Source organism: Pristis pectinata, chromosome 15 (genome assembly GCF_009764475.1).
Source record: "Pristis pectinata isolate sPriPec2 chromosome 15, sPriPec2.1.pri, whole genome shotgun sequence".
Classification (NCBI taxonomy): Eukaryota; Metazoa; Chordata; class Chondrichthyes; order Rhinopristiformes; family Pristidae; genus Pristis; species Pristis pectinata.
Genome location: NC_067419.1, coordinates 46,336,284 through 46,350,214, shown reverse-complemented (window position 1 = coordinate 46,350,214; position 13,931 = coordinate 46,336,284). Strand labels below are relative to the sequence as shown.

Sequence of the window (13,931 nt, the reverse complement as noted above, 5' to 3'; positions counted from 1 at the left end):
AGTACATGGATAGGAAAGGTTTAGAAGGTTATGGGCCAAAGGCTGGTAAATGGGATGAGCTTGGATGGGGCATCTTGGTCAGCATGGATAACTATGAACTTCTAATGAGCCAGCCTCCACAACTCTGGGGCAGAAAACAGAATTTGAGAGATTTACCACTCTTGAGTAAATTAAGTTTTGGAGAAATTGGAGCTGGGTGAATCTGGAGTTCACTGGATTAAGAGAATCCATGCTCATTCTGTTGAAAAAAAATTCTCATCAGGGTAATACAACATGAAAATTATCTGAACCTGCATCACATGGATACCCTGTTGAGTGTTCCACAAACAAGCCAACCTTACAGCACAGAAAACCCTCCAGTGTTGGAGGCTTCTGAATCAACTGCCCACATTATCTCTTGATCACTGTTACCTGGCTCATTCGCCACAGACAGCATTTAACCAATTCCCTTGTCATTAGATTGAATCTGTTTCTCCCACTCTTTCAGGGAAAATTGTAATGACCTGCTGCTTAAAAAGTTCTGTTTTTTTGCAGAATACCATGCAAATCCATGCCCTCCAATGATCCTGGAAAGAGTTCCTCCCCAGCCTTTATGGAATTCTTGGTACCTCAGTCAGGATGCAGGCAGCAGAGCTGGTCAAACCTCAAGTTGGCAGAGGGGAGATGGCAAAGGCATGCAGAAGGTAAAATCAAATGCAGATATTACAGAGAGGATCCAGTAAGTCTCCCTTTAACTTTCACCAAGAGAATAATCACTGCCTCTCTGCCAAGTCTCATGCTGGGGATTGTTCATCATTTTCACTTATTGCAAAACAAGAGATGTGTCAAGTTCAGGGAGTTGGCAAGACCAGAGATCGTGCCATCAATACATTGATCTGTTTATGTTGTGGTTTTCCTCAATATTATTCGGTTGATACATACAATCTTCCACCATGCTGATTCAGATGTTAAATGAAAACTCTTTTCAAAGTGGCTTGTGCAACAAAGGTACCACAGGGGGCAGGAAGGGAGGGTACAGAGGGCTGGGCACACTTAAGGGGCATAGGGTGGTGGATGCACACAGATTCCCTCTCCAAGAGGACATCCCAGCTCCACTGCATCCAGCCTCTGAAAAGGACAAATGCTCTGAAACACTGATTGGCTTGGAAGAACCCCTCAGGAGGTAATTAGGGAATTCCAACATTCAAAGCATTAACTTGCCACTGGAAGAGAGCACATGATCAGAATGGCAATAACATAGGAGGTTGTTCAGCACTTCGAGATGATGCTGGCTCCAGGCTAGAGCCCTGTTGCTGGTCCAATTACCCAGTCTTGCTCTTCGGCCTGATTATCTTTCATGTACATATCCAACTCCCTTCTGAGAGCCATGTTCAAATCCACCTCCATCACCTGGATAGATGGTGCTTTGTAAAGACTAACACCTCACTGTGCGAGGAGAGCTTTCTTTTGTTTAATTGCCATTCCTATTAATCTGGGTCATTTTTAGACCCTCCCAGTGATGAAAGCATGACTGTAGTTGGGGAAAATAGATTTTAAAAAAAATCACCACTGGAATGATGGATCAAGGGCCATTATTTTTTTAATTCTGGGATATTCTTCACATCTAGAATAGACATGGAACAGGCCCTTCAGCCCACCATGTCTGTACTGACCACGATGCCAATCTAATTAATCTTGTCTGCCTGCACATGGTCTATCCCCCCATTCAAGTGTCTGTCTAAATGCCTCTTAAATGTTGCTGTTGTATCCGCTTCCAGCACCTCCCCTGGCAGCATGTTCCAGGCACCCCCACTCTGTGTAAAAAAAACTTGCCTCATAATTCTTGCCTGGACTTGGGGGCCTGAGTAACAAGGAGAGGTTGTGTAGACTAGGACTTTATTCCCTGGAACGTAAGAGATTGATGGGTGACCTGATAGAGGTCTACAAGATCACGAGGGGCATAAACAGGGTGAAAGCACATTGTCTTTTTCCCAGGGAATGGGGTGCTAAAAACAAGAGGGCATAGGTTTAAGATCAGAGGCAAAAGATTTAAAAGGGACATCAGGGGCAGCTTCTTCACACAAAGGATTGTGCATATTTGGAATGAGCTGCCAGAAATAGTGGTTGAGCAACGTTTAAAAGCCACCTAGATAAGTCCATGGATAGGAGAGGTTTAGAGGGCTATGGGCCAAATGCAGGCAGATGGGACTAGCTTGCTGGGCAACAGACGACTTGGATGAGTTGGGCCAAAGGGCCTGTTGCCATGTTGTATGGCTCTTAAACTTCCCCCCCCCCCCTTACCTTAAACCTATGCTCTCTAGTATTTGGCATTTCCTCCCCAAGAAAAAAAGACTCCTACCATCTAACTCTCATTGCCTGGAAAATGTTCCTTTTCAATTACTGTCTGGATCCCTCATTAATTTTTTAAAAATCACATCTCTCAACCTTCCCCATTCCAAGAAGGATCCTGACCATTTCCCCCCCCCAAAAAACCTCATCCCTGTAACCCATCTAGCAAATCCAGACCCCAAGACATTTGTGTTCTTCCTCAAAGATGCAATGGCCAGAATTGACCCCAGATTGCCAAGAACACAAGAAAGTAGGAGTAGACCACTTGGCCCCTCAAACCTACCCCGCCACTCAATATGATCATGGCTGATCTACCCCAAGCCTTATCTCCTCTTCTGTGTCAGTTCCCCACAGCCCTCAATTCCCCGATATTTCAAAAATTTATCTATTGCCACTTTAAATACCCCCAATGATCCAGCCTCCACAACCTTCTGGTGTGGAGGATTCCAGAGGTTCACCACCCACTGCAAGGCATTTCTACACACCTCAGTTTGACCTTTTAAGAGGCAGCCATTATGTACCTCCTCCACTCCCTCATTCAAGACTCTTCCTAACTTCCACTGAAATACTAAGATACAAGATATAGATTTCGTTATTAGTCACATGTACTTCAAAACCCAGTGAAGTGCATCTTTTGCGTGGAGTGTCTGGGGGCAGCCGGAAAGTGTTGCCATGCTTCTGGCACCAACATAGCATGCCCACAACTTCCTAACCCGTACATCTTTGGAATGTGGGAGGAAACCTGAGCACCTGGAGGAAACCCACGCAGACATGGGGACAATGCACAAACTCCTTATAGACAGCAGTGGGAATTGAACCTAGGTCGCTGGCACTATAATAGTGTTATGCTAACTGCTACGCTACCGTGCTGTGCTAAGCTGGCAAACACCAGCAGTTCTGCCAACTGTATGGACTCTTGTTAACCGAGCCTTTAGCTTGGATCTCATTCATCTCCGACCTTGAGATGAGTGGTTGATGCAAGGTCAGGGAGCATGGCTGCACACATGCTGGTGGCTTGGTTGTCTGCAGACAGTCTTGTGCTGATTCCCTCAGTGGTACAACAAACCCCATGAATATCAGGTTACCTATCACGTATTCCTCTCCCCACTGTCTGAAGCCTTCAGGTTAATTCTGTGTGAGTCAGAGAGTCATACAGCACAGAAACAGGCCCTTCAGCCCATCTGGTTCATGCTGACCAAGATGCTCATCTCCCCTCCATGGACTGTCTACAATTCTTGCTCCTAGTTTGCTGTCTGTGTTTCCTGCTGCTGGATATTCTCTCTTCTCCCATTGGGCAGAAGATACAAAAGCCCAAAAGCAAGTCCCACCGGGCTCAAGACAGCTTCCATCCCTGTTAAAAGGGAATTGAACAGTCCCCTAGTACGATAAGATGGAGTCTTGACCTCAATCTACCTCGTCATGGCCTTGCACCTTATTATCTGCCTGCACTTTCTCTGTAACTGTAACACTTTATTCAGCATTCTGTTATTGTTTTCCCTTGTACTACCTCAATGTACTAGTGTGATGAAGTGATCTGTATGGATGGAATGCAAAACAAATTTTCCCACTGTACTTCAGTACACTTGACAATAAACCAAATTTATAAGACAAGATTTCTTTATTAGTCACGTGTACATTGAAACACAGTGAAATGCATCTTTTGCATAGTGTTCTGGGGTAGCCCGTAAGTGTCGCCACACTTCTACCACCAACATAGCACACCCACAACTTCCTAACCCGTACATCTTTGGAATGTGGGAGGAAACCAGAGCACCCAGAGGAAACCCACACAGACATGGGGAGAACGTACAAATTTCTTACAGACAGCAGCCGGAATTGAACCCAGGTCACTGGCGCTGTAATAGCATTACGCCAACCGCCACACTACCGTTACCATCTAAGCTAGTCGCATTTGCCCGTGTTTGGTCAATATCCCTCCACACATTTTCCATAAATGCATGGGCCAAACAGGACTAGCTTAGATGAGCATCTTGGTTGGTATGGGCCTGTTTCTGTAGTGCATCACTTGATATCTCTGCAGCAGGAAAATAGGCTCTTCAGCCCATACAGTCCAAACCAACAATCCTGTACTGATCCCATTTTATTCTCATCAACTCACACCCCAGATTCCACCACTCACCAATATATGGGGGGCAATTTACAGCAGCCAATTAACTTACCAACCCACACATCTTTGGGATGTGGGAGGAAACCTGAGTACCCGGGGGGGGGGGGGGGGGGGCGGGGGGGGGGGAACCCACATGGTCACAGGGAGAACGTTCAAACTCCACACAGACAGCGCCAGAGGTCAGAATTGAACTCTGATCCGTGAAGCTGTGAGGCAGAGAGTGTACTAGCTCTGCCACTGTGCTACTCAAGTGGAAACTGAAATGATGCATTATAATAAATGTGCAAGAACTGACCTAGATTTCTGAACTGTTTTCTTCTGAGACAACTTTCAGAATACTTTAATGCTGAATAAATTTTGACTTCACAGCACAGATAACACAGATGTGATCTAGGCACCGTTGTGATTAAGCATCTGTAATTACCCATCTCACCAAGTTACATTCCAGATCAGAAGGCTCAGTACGGACAAGTATCTAAATTTGCTTTCAAATTCTTCCTGCTTTCTCTATGTAGAACTTTAAAAATTAAATGTGGGTGAAACTGACATGTACCCTTCCAGAGAAGGTAGTGAAGCACCTTCTTGGCAACTGATTCACTGGACCATTTTTGAACATAGAACAGTACAGCACAATACAGGCCCTTTGGCCCACAATGTTGTGCCAACCTTTAAACCTCACCCAAGACGATCTAACCCCCTTCCTCCCACATATCCCTCTATTTTAAATTCCTCCATATTCTTATCTAGTAACCTTTTGAATTTGACCAATGTACCTGCCTCCACCACCACCCCAGGCAGCGCATTCCATGCCCCAACCACTCTGGGTAAAAAACCTTCCTCTGACATGTCCTTTGAATGCCCCACCCATTTTAGAGGCTCTGTGCAGTCAACTGCATTGCTGGAGTCACAGACTGGATTGGGGAAAGAAATCTGTCATCCTTAAGTATCAGTGAACCAGATATTTTATTATATTGAACAAAAAAAAACTCAGTGGATTCACTATGGTCAATGACGATTCTCACTTTTTATTCCACCTTCATTAACTGAATTTAATTTCTGCTGCGGTGGTGGGATTTGAACCTAGGGTCCACTTTTCATAGGAGTAATATGGACATGGGTGCACTGCAGCTGTAATCCAACACCAATAGTGCTCACTAATCTCTAACAAGATGCATAATCTGACCACATGCACACACCATGACACAGAAGGAGCAAGATAAAAAACTACTGGAGGAACTCAGTGGGTCAAGCAACATTTTTTTTGGGGGGTGGGGAAGGAAGGAATTGTCAATGTTTCAGGTTGAAACCCTGTATCGGAATTGAGTGGAGAGGGGAGCTGGCTACTCTAAACAGGAGAGGGGCGGGGAAGAGACAGGGGCCAGAATGGGATAGGTGGACTGAGGAGGGGTGAAGGATGATGGGCAGATGGAGGCAGGTAGGGGAGGGGGAGGAGAGGAGTTCAGAGACAGAAGCAGGTGGTTGATGGGTGGAAGTAGACAGAGTCAGATGGAACCAGGTGGGAGGAGGGAAATGGTGAAGGTGGAGACAGGGGCTGGAGTCCCCATTTATCACCATCCAGCAGTCGTCTCCACCTTTACCCAGATGGAAGTTGGGGTTAGAGGAACAGCCCATGTGCATGTTATGGGCCAAATAGCCTCTCAGGATCCAAGCTCCCCTTGTGGATGGGGGTAGATGTTAGTATGATTGACATCTTGCACACTGCCTGTGGCAGGGGCCCTCACATTATTTAAGTAATATCTAAATATGCATCTGAATTGTCTAGTCACAGAAGGTTACAGACCCAGTGCTGGTAAAGAGGAGTCCACTACAGAGCTAAAGAGCTGTATGACAGTGATAAAAATTCAAAAGTTATTAAAAGGAACAAATTAAACCACAAGACATAGGAGCAGAATTAGGCCATTCAGCCCATCAAGTCTGCTCCACCAATCATGGCTGATATTTTGCTTGCAACCCCATTCTCCTGCCTTCTCCCCATAACCTGTAGTCCCCTTACCAATCAAGAACCTATCAAGGTCCTTTCTATTTCAAATTAAGTTTATTCCTATTGACAGACAAACAATGTGCATTTGCAATGTAGAAGATAAAGTCTCCAGAGCTTTGCCAGAGAGAGTTTTAGAAAGATGGACAGCAAGCCAAGGATGGATGTTTGGCAATGACCCAGGACTTGTTCAGAGTGGTAGGTCACAAGCAAGATCTTGGAGAAGGGCTGATGGATAGGTATTCCCAGAGCTTAGAGCACAGTGGGAGAGAGAAATGAGAGGAGAGCTGATCATCTCAAAGCAAACATTAAATCTTGAGAATTAGAAAGATTTCTTCCTTCAGTGTTAAAAGAATGCTTTTCCTGAAGGTGTTGGATGGTAGAGAACCGATTACACTGTTTAAAAGCTGTTAAAAGGGAATGACAACTGTCAAACACAACCTCAGGGAAGAGACAAACAGTGCTAGGAATAAAGGTGGAATGTTCATCTTCTGTACTAAAGCAACACACATAACACTGGAGGAACTCAACGGGTCAGGCAGCATCTGTGGAGGGCAATGGACAGTCGACATTTTTGGTCCAGATAAGGGTCTCGACACGAAACATCAACTGTCCATTTCCCTCCACAGATGCTGCCTGACCCGCTGAGTTCCTCCAGCGTTTTGTGTGTTGCTCCAGATTCCAGCATCTGCAGTCTCTTGTGTCTCCTGTACCAACTCCAGTGTGGGTGTCACCAGCAAACCCAGCGATTGTCTCCCCTCCCAGAGCTGCTCGAGAAGGCAGAAGCCTTCTCGAACCACTGAAGTCAGGGTGGTGGATCTCCTGGACTGGGGAAACTCCCTGCTCTTGAACTTTGGCAAAAAAAAAGTTGTGGAGGTCAGGATTCAGCAAAGGGCAAAGATTGGGAACCCCTCTCCTTGGCTGGGCAGAGAAGACATTACCCCAGTGCATCACATTACCCCATACCCCCCCCCCCCCAACACACATGATGCCTTGATAAACAGAAGTCCTTTGCATGCATGAAGCACCAAGGCAGATTAATACAAGTTACCCTTCCATGACTAACTATTCTTACAGCTAATGAGGAGTTATGGCAATGGCCCCTTCAGCCCAACATGTCCATGCTGACCATCAAGGACTTATTTATACTACTCCCATTTACCAGCACTTGTCTGTAGCCTTTGAAGCATTGGCAGTTCAAGTGCTCAGCTGGATACTTAATTGTTAGTTGAGAGAGTGGCTGCCTCCATGACCCACTCTGGGTTCCAGGTTCCAACCGCCCATTGGGTGAAAGTAATTCTTCCTCAGGCCACCTCTAAACCTCTTTCCTTCTACTTTTAGAAACCTCTTCATAGCAGGAAGGTGTATGTCCTTCCAAGCCCTGCAATCAGAGGAATCTTTGCCTTCTAGATGAGGTGGAGTACACCATCGAGCTAAAATGGAATTAAAGTACATTAAAGGCCAAGTTATTCTCAGAAGTACAAATAGGATTGAACAATAAAAAAGAAACAAATGAAATAAGATTCTCAGCAGCAGAAGCTTGATGCAGCTTTAATAGCTCATTTGTCAAAAGGCAGACAAGGCTGGATGTAAAGGCTTGATTTCCAGGAGCTGTACTTGCAACCCTCAGGAGACAAATCCTTGGTAGCTTCACAACTACAAACAGGTGTAGGTTTGGAAATACAAAGACACCCTCTCCTGCATCAGGCAGCTGTCAGCAGGTGCTTGCTCAGGTTGACCTGGGCGAAGCCTAAGAAAGCCAGGCGTTGAAGGAAACTTCAGAGAGCCTATCATGAGGACCCCCGATCTTTATCCAGAAGAGCTATTAATAACAGAGCATCTGTTACACCTCTTGGAATAGAGTTTTGCATTTCACAATCCACTTCGTACATAGAAAGATCAATTCATCAGACAATAACTACACCAGTGCGTTCACAGATTTGTCCACAAGTTATTCCCTACGTCACCCTGCCCAGAACTAACAAATTTTGCCTCCTTGTATGAAGTATTTATAGTCACTTCTCAACCCTTTTCCAATAGTAGGTGCAGTTGATGTGACTATTTCAAGCTGGCAGCTTGGGCAACATATTACCAAGTATTGCTAGCAACACAGCAACAGATCATCTGTCCTTCAGCAGCTCCTTTCCCTTCTTATTTATCCAGCTTCTTAACTACATCTGACATTCTCCTCAATTGCATTATGTTGCAACAAGAACGTCTCCCAGTACTAGATATAATAATGCCCGACCATGTAGATGCCAAGGCCAAGAAAGCACACCAGTGCCTCTACTTCCTCAGAAGGCCAAGGAAATTCAGCATGTCCCTGTTGACCCTCACTGATTTTTTTTTATAGAGGCACCATGGAAAGCATCCTATACAGATACATCACAGCTTGGTACGGCAACTGTTCTGCCCAAGACTGCAAGAAAGTGCAGAGTCATGGACACAGCCCAGCACGTCACCAAGACAATCAAAAATCCCTCCCACTCTGGTCATTCTCCCTTCTTTCCTCTCCCATCAGGCAGAAGATACAAAAGCACATACCACTCAAGGACAGCTTCTACCCTGCTGTTAGAAAACTCTTGAACAGGCCTCTTGAATGATAGAGAGACATGACTTCACAACCTACCTCATTACAACCTTGCACCTTATTGTCTGCCTGCACTTTCTCTGTAACTGACACTATTCTGCATTGTTATTGTTTTCCCTTGTACTACCTTGATGTATTGATGTGATGAAATGATCTGTATGGATGGCATGCAAAACAAAGTTGTTCACTGTACCTTGGTACACGTGACAATAATAAACCAATTTACCATCTTATTCTCATAGCCTCTGGTTCTGGTCTCACACACATGACTGGAAACATTACATTTATTCAAATCTTTTCATTAGCTCACCATACAATGCCTGCCTCCCAGGTCCTATCCAGCATATCAATCCTTAGCCTTGCTGTTTCTAAAAGAAAACACAGCCTGTCAAATCTTCTCTGACCGGGGAGAGTATTACATTATTCTAATCATTCTTTTGCATCCTTCTCCTGTGCATTACTTGGGATCCGAAGTATCTCTCAGGCAATTGTGTCGGCTTTCACACATAGCCTGAGGCAACACTGGCTTATTGTATATAGAACATAGAGTAGAGACAGGAATAGGCCCTTTGGCCCACAATATTGTGCCAAACTAATTAAAGTAGTAATTAACTGCCTAACCAAACTAATCCCTTCTGCCTACACAATGTCCACATCTCTCGATTCTCTGCACATCCATGTGTCCATCCAAGTGCTTCTTAAGCAGCCCATCATCTTGCAACTGCTCTGCCTGGGACCACAAGAAACTGCAGAGAGTTGTGTCGAGCTGCGTCTACATCATGGAAACCAGCCTCTCCTCCATGGACCCCGTCTTTACCCCTCGCTGCCTTGGTGAAGCAGCCGGCATAATCAAAGACCCCACCCACCCCGGGTCATTCTCTCTCCTCCCCTCAGGCAGGAGCCCAAGGGCACATATCACCAGGCTGAAGGACAGCTTCTACCCTACTGTTCTAAGCCTATTGAATAGTTCCCTTACACAATGAGATGGAATCTGACCTCACAACCTTGCACCTTATTGTCTACCTGCAATGCACTTCCCTGTAGCTGTGACACTTTACCCTGTATTCTGTTATTGTTTTTACCCTGTACTACCTCAATGCACCGTGTAATGAATTGATCTGTACAAACGGTACGCAAGACAAGGTTTTCACTGTACCTCAGTACAAGTGACAATAATAAACCAATACTTGCCTCCACCACCCCTGGCAGCACATTCCAGGCACCCAGCACAAAATCTTTCCCCCTCTCACCTTAAGTGCATGCCCTCTGGTATTAGACATTTTGACGCTGGGAAAAACATGCCAGCTGTCTACGCCTCTCATAATCTATCAGGTCTCCCTCGACCTCCGCCACTCTGGAGAAAACAACCCAAGTTTGTCCAACCTCTCCTTATAACACACCCCCTCTAATCTAGGCAACATCCCGGTGAACCTCTTCGGCACCCCGTCCAAAGATGCCACGTCTTTCCTGTACTGGTGACCACAATTGAATGGAACAGTTTCCTATTAAGAATACATCCAAGATATTTTAATAAGAAATAAACAGTCTTGCTCACCCAGCAGTCTCTCCAGCTCAAGAGACAGCAATCACCGTACCCGCCAATCCATCGAGCCCTCACCCAGTCTGAGTCATCCAGCCAATACTCACCTTTCAATCCAAGTTGAAGGACAGTGAAATGAAGAAGGGGATTTACATTTATTTTGAGCCTTTCAGAATGTCCAACGTCAATGATGCACATTGAGGAATAACGTAGAAAATACAACTGTTAAATCTATGCACAGCAAGCTCCCACAATCAAGGTGGGAGTGCCCAGATCTCTTAGTGTGAAGGATAAACGTCAGCCCCCAGGGTAGCGGGGAGAATGTTCCTTCTCTAGAAGTAGCTGGAGGTCTTTTGTTTTTAAGATCCTCCCACGAACAGAGACAGGGTGTTGGCCAAGCTAGTCAGCATGTCACTCCAAGTACACGAGCATCTCTGGATTTCTGTACTCAAGTCTCAGGAGTGAGGCGGATCCAGAACCCTTTGACGTGAAGTGAGAGCTAATTAATGGAGCCACAGGCATCCACCAAATGGAATTCACTTGGATGTGTGAAATGAAGCACCAAGTATTATTTCAAGAGCAAACATTTGACTCTAGACGAGCTGTTGATGGCGAGATAATTGATGGAAAGCAAATAGAATTAGTAACCAGAGAAAAGCAGGAAGATGAATCGTACTTCAACATTATTCTGATAACTGTACACAATGGCTCACAACAATGCAACAAGCAATCCCATTTAAAATCACTGGCTCCTGGCAGTTCCTGTGCAAGTTACTAACCATTTAGTGAGAACCTTCAGACAAATTAACCATTTCAGTTTAAGGAACATTCTAGTCCGCAGGGCCCCTATTAAGGCACAACAAGGAGTGCTTTAGATGGGAGGCATTCATGTGGTATGGCACAGTCAAATGAGCAGGGTTTATTTCTCAGGGAATAACTATGACTTTAATCCAAAGAGACAGGACTGGGCCACGCACCCAGTTGACATCTGCCCAATTTGGAGGCTATAATTAAGGCAGCAGAGCAGATGTAGGTGGTGTGTTTACAAACGTTCTTCCTGTCAGTTGGGTTCAAATGGGAGCTACAGAATGGAGAGAGAATCTGCTTCTGGCTTGGATGGTCGGAGGTGGACCCAGCAGGTTAGTGGAGAGAGTTCCAGCCCGACCTGACTTCGCTTCCAAGTGGCAAAACGGCATTTAATCCTGAGCCCCTATTCTCAATCTCCCAATGGGGGGGGGGGGGGACCTTTAATCCGATCAAATCCCTTTAATATGTTTTCTCTTCCCCTTGTAAATCCTGATCAAATCACCCTCAAACCTCCACAGCTAAGAGTGATTTTAACTCTTTTTTTAGGCAATAAAAACGGGGTTTCAAGAACCTAGAATCTCTCCCTCATCCATCTATCGGAGCTTCGTGGGACTGATGGGTTTGGACCGTCTCCTGGATGTTCCGATTTTGGAGACAGGCGCTGTTGACGCTCAGAACGACCACACACAACAGAACAGTCCAGTCCGCTCCCCGGAATTTAACACAGTTTTTCTTTAGCTAATGAAAGTTTGAAGTTAAGATTTCATTCCCACTTTTATCTAACTTCTTTTGCAAGACCCCGGTAGTACTTGGAGAGGACAGGCGCACATTAAACGTGCTGACCATTCAGTGTTTGGACCAACACTGGTCTATCAGTGCCCCGGCCAGTGAGGGATACTGAAGTAGGGTGTGGATGTTGAGTAGACCGGGTGGGAACGGGCTATAAGATCTATCTTCAAACGTGTCCCGATGACCACAAGGGAAGAGAGATTTCCCAGTCAGGGAACTTCTCAACCTTCTCGCAGCCGAACCAACCCAACAGAATTGGGATTATATTCTGCATTGCAATGGTTTCGCCGATGGGAGTCACGGCAGAGGCGAATTGTTACTATGATTTCTACGGCCAATTTAAGGCAGTGTTTGCCACTACCCTACCGCACACTACAAGAGCTCTGATCCCAGGGATGTGACTGTAAGGGAGACCTGCGCCTGTTGTGATGGAGAGGGGACCTACCGTTTGCCGACCACCACCAGCCCGGGATATTTTCCAGCAAGCCCATCACTCTGACTCGGGCCAAAGGGAAGGGGTCACACCTGGAGACTTGTCCCGCCAATAACCCACTGGGTGCTGGCAGGACAGAAGCCTCAACCCTGCCTCAAACTCGGGGCCGGTAGCAACATCTCTCCTCGAGTGATTGGAGAGAGGGTGCCCTCTGGATCCGGGTTCACTCGCCTCGTCCGGAGAGTCAGCCACAACTTTGTACCGTCAGGGGCCCGTCCTCCACCTCCCCAGGAGAGGGGGTCTCAGTCAGACAGGGGGAGGGGGCGAATTCTCCCGGAGGTACCTGACACAATACAGCGAGCAGAACCTTGACTTGAATTATGAGGGAGGCGAGTATCTCCTCCACACACACAAACAGGGTTCCAGTAAAGCGACCCACAGAATACGCTTCAACAAATTGCATCCCCCCCAGCACTGAAAGGCAGCACGTTAAGAACACAACCTCTCACCTGAAATGATGCCCCCGTTTAATTGTTCTGTCTAAATGCTCTCTGCCTGTTGAACCGTGGGCTTCGAGGAAGCAGATAATAGATAAGAACAGCACGCTTTTTTTTTCCTTGCTTCACCTGGCCAGGGCTCGCGTTGCTTCCACTAGCACTGAGTTCAGTATTCAGTATTCTCCTGTCAAGAGAGAGTGGCTTTATAGGGAGTGCGAGGAGGGCGGGGAACAGCGCCGGTACACTGCAGCGCTCGGCTCACCCTCCAGTGAGGGAACGTTGCATCACCCACTCATCCTGTCTGATTGGACACAGGCAGGGCGCTGCTTCGCATAGATAATTCAGCGTTCCCTTTCCCAGCCCCACATTTCAGAGTTTCTGCAAGTGACATTCAGAGGGATGTTTGCGTTCATCCCGGTCCCGCGACAGACTGCCTCTCGTCGGCAGGAGTGGATGGGCGTGGGTGTACATCCTATCGATGGGATTGTGTGTGGGCGTGTTAGTGTGGGTGTGTGTCTGTGTGGGTGTGTCTCCAAGTGTGGGTGTGTTAGTGTGGGTGTGTCTCTAATTGTGGGTGTGTCTTCAAGTGTGGGTGTGTTAGTGTGGGTGTGTCTCCAAGTGTGGGTGTGTTAGTGTGTGTACCTGTGTGTAGATGAGGGTGGGGTGTATGTATGTGTATGTCTGTAAGTGTGAGTGGGTGTCTAACTGTTTGTGTGTTAGTGTATGTGTGTGCATTCGTGTTTATGTGTTAGTGTATGAATGTGTGTGTATTAGTTTATGTGTGTGTGCCTGTGTGTATATGTGTGTGTGTACATTAGTA

At 46.2% G+C, this 13,931-nt stretch overlaps 1 protein-coding gene across 2 annotated transcripts in view; it reads right to left on the bottom strand.

The window, feature by feature from the left end:
* The window catches only part of syt1a (synaptotagmin Ia), a 481,231-nt gene extending 467,805 nt beyond the window's left edge, over positions 1 to 13,426 (bottom strand). The window contains exon 1 of one of the 2 annotated variants that reach the window (XM_052030629.1): positions 13,124 to 13,426. The gene's annotated coding sequence lies outside the window, so the exon portion shown is untranslated. The remainder of the gene's footprint in view (positions 1 to 13,123) is intronic. The other variant, XM_052030628.1, reaches the window with a different exon arrangement.
* Between the last annotated feature and the right edge of the window lie 505 nt (positions 13,427 to 13,931).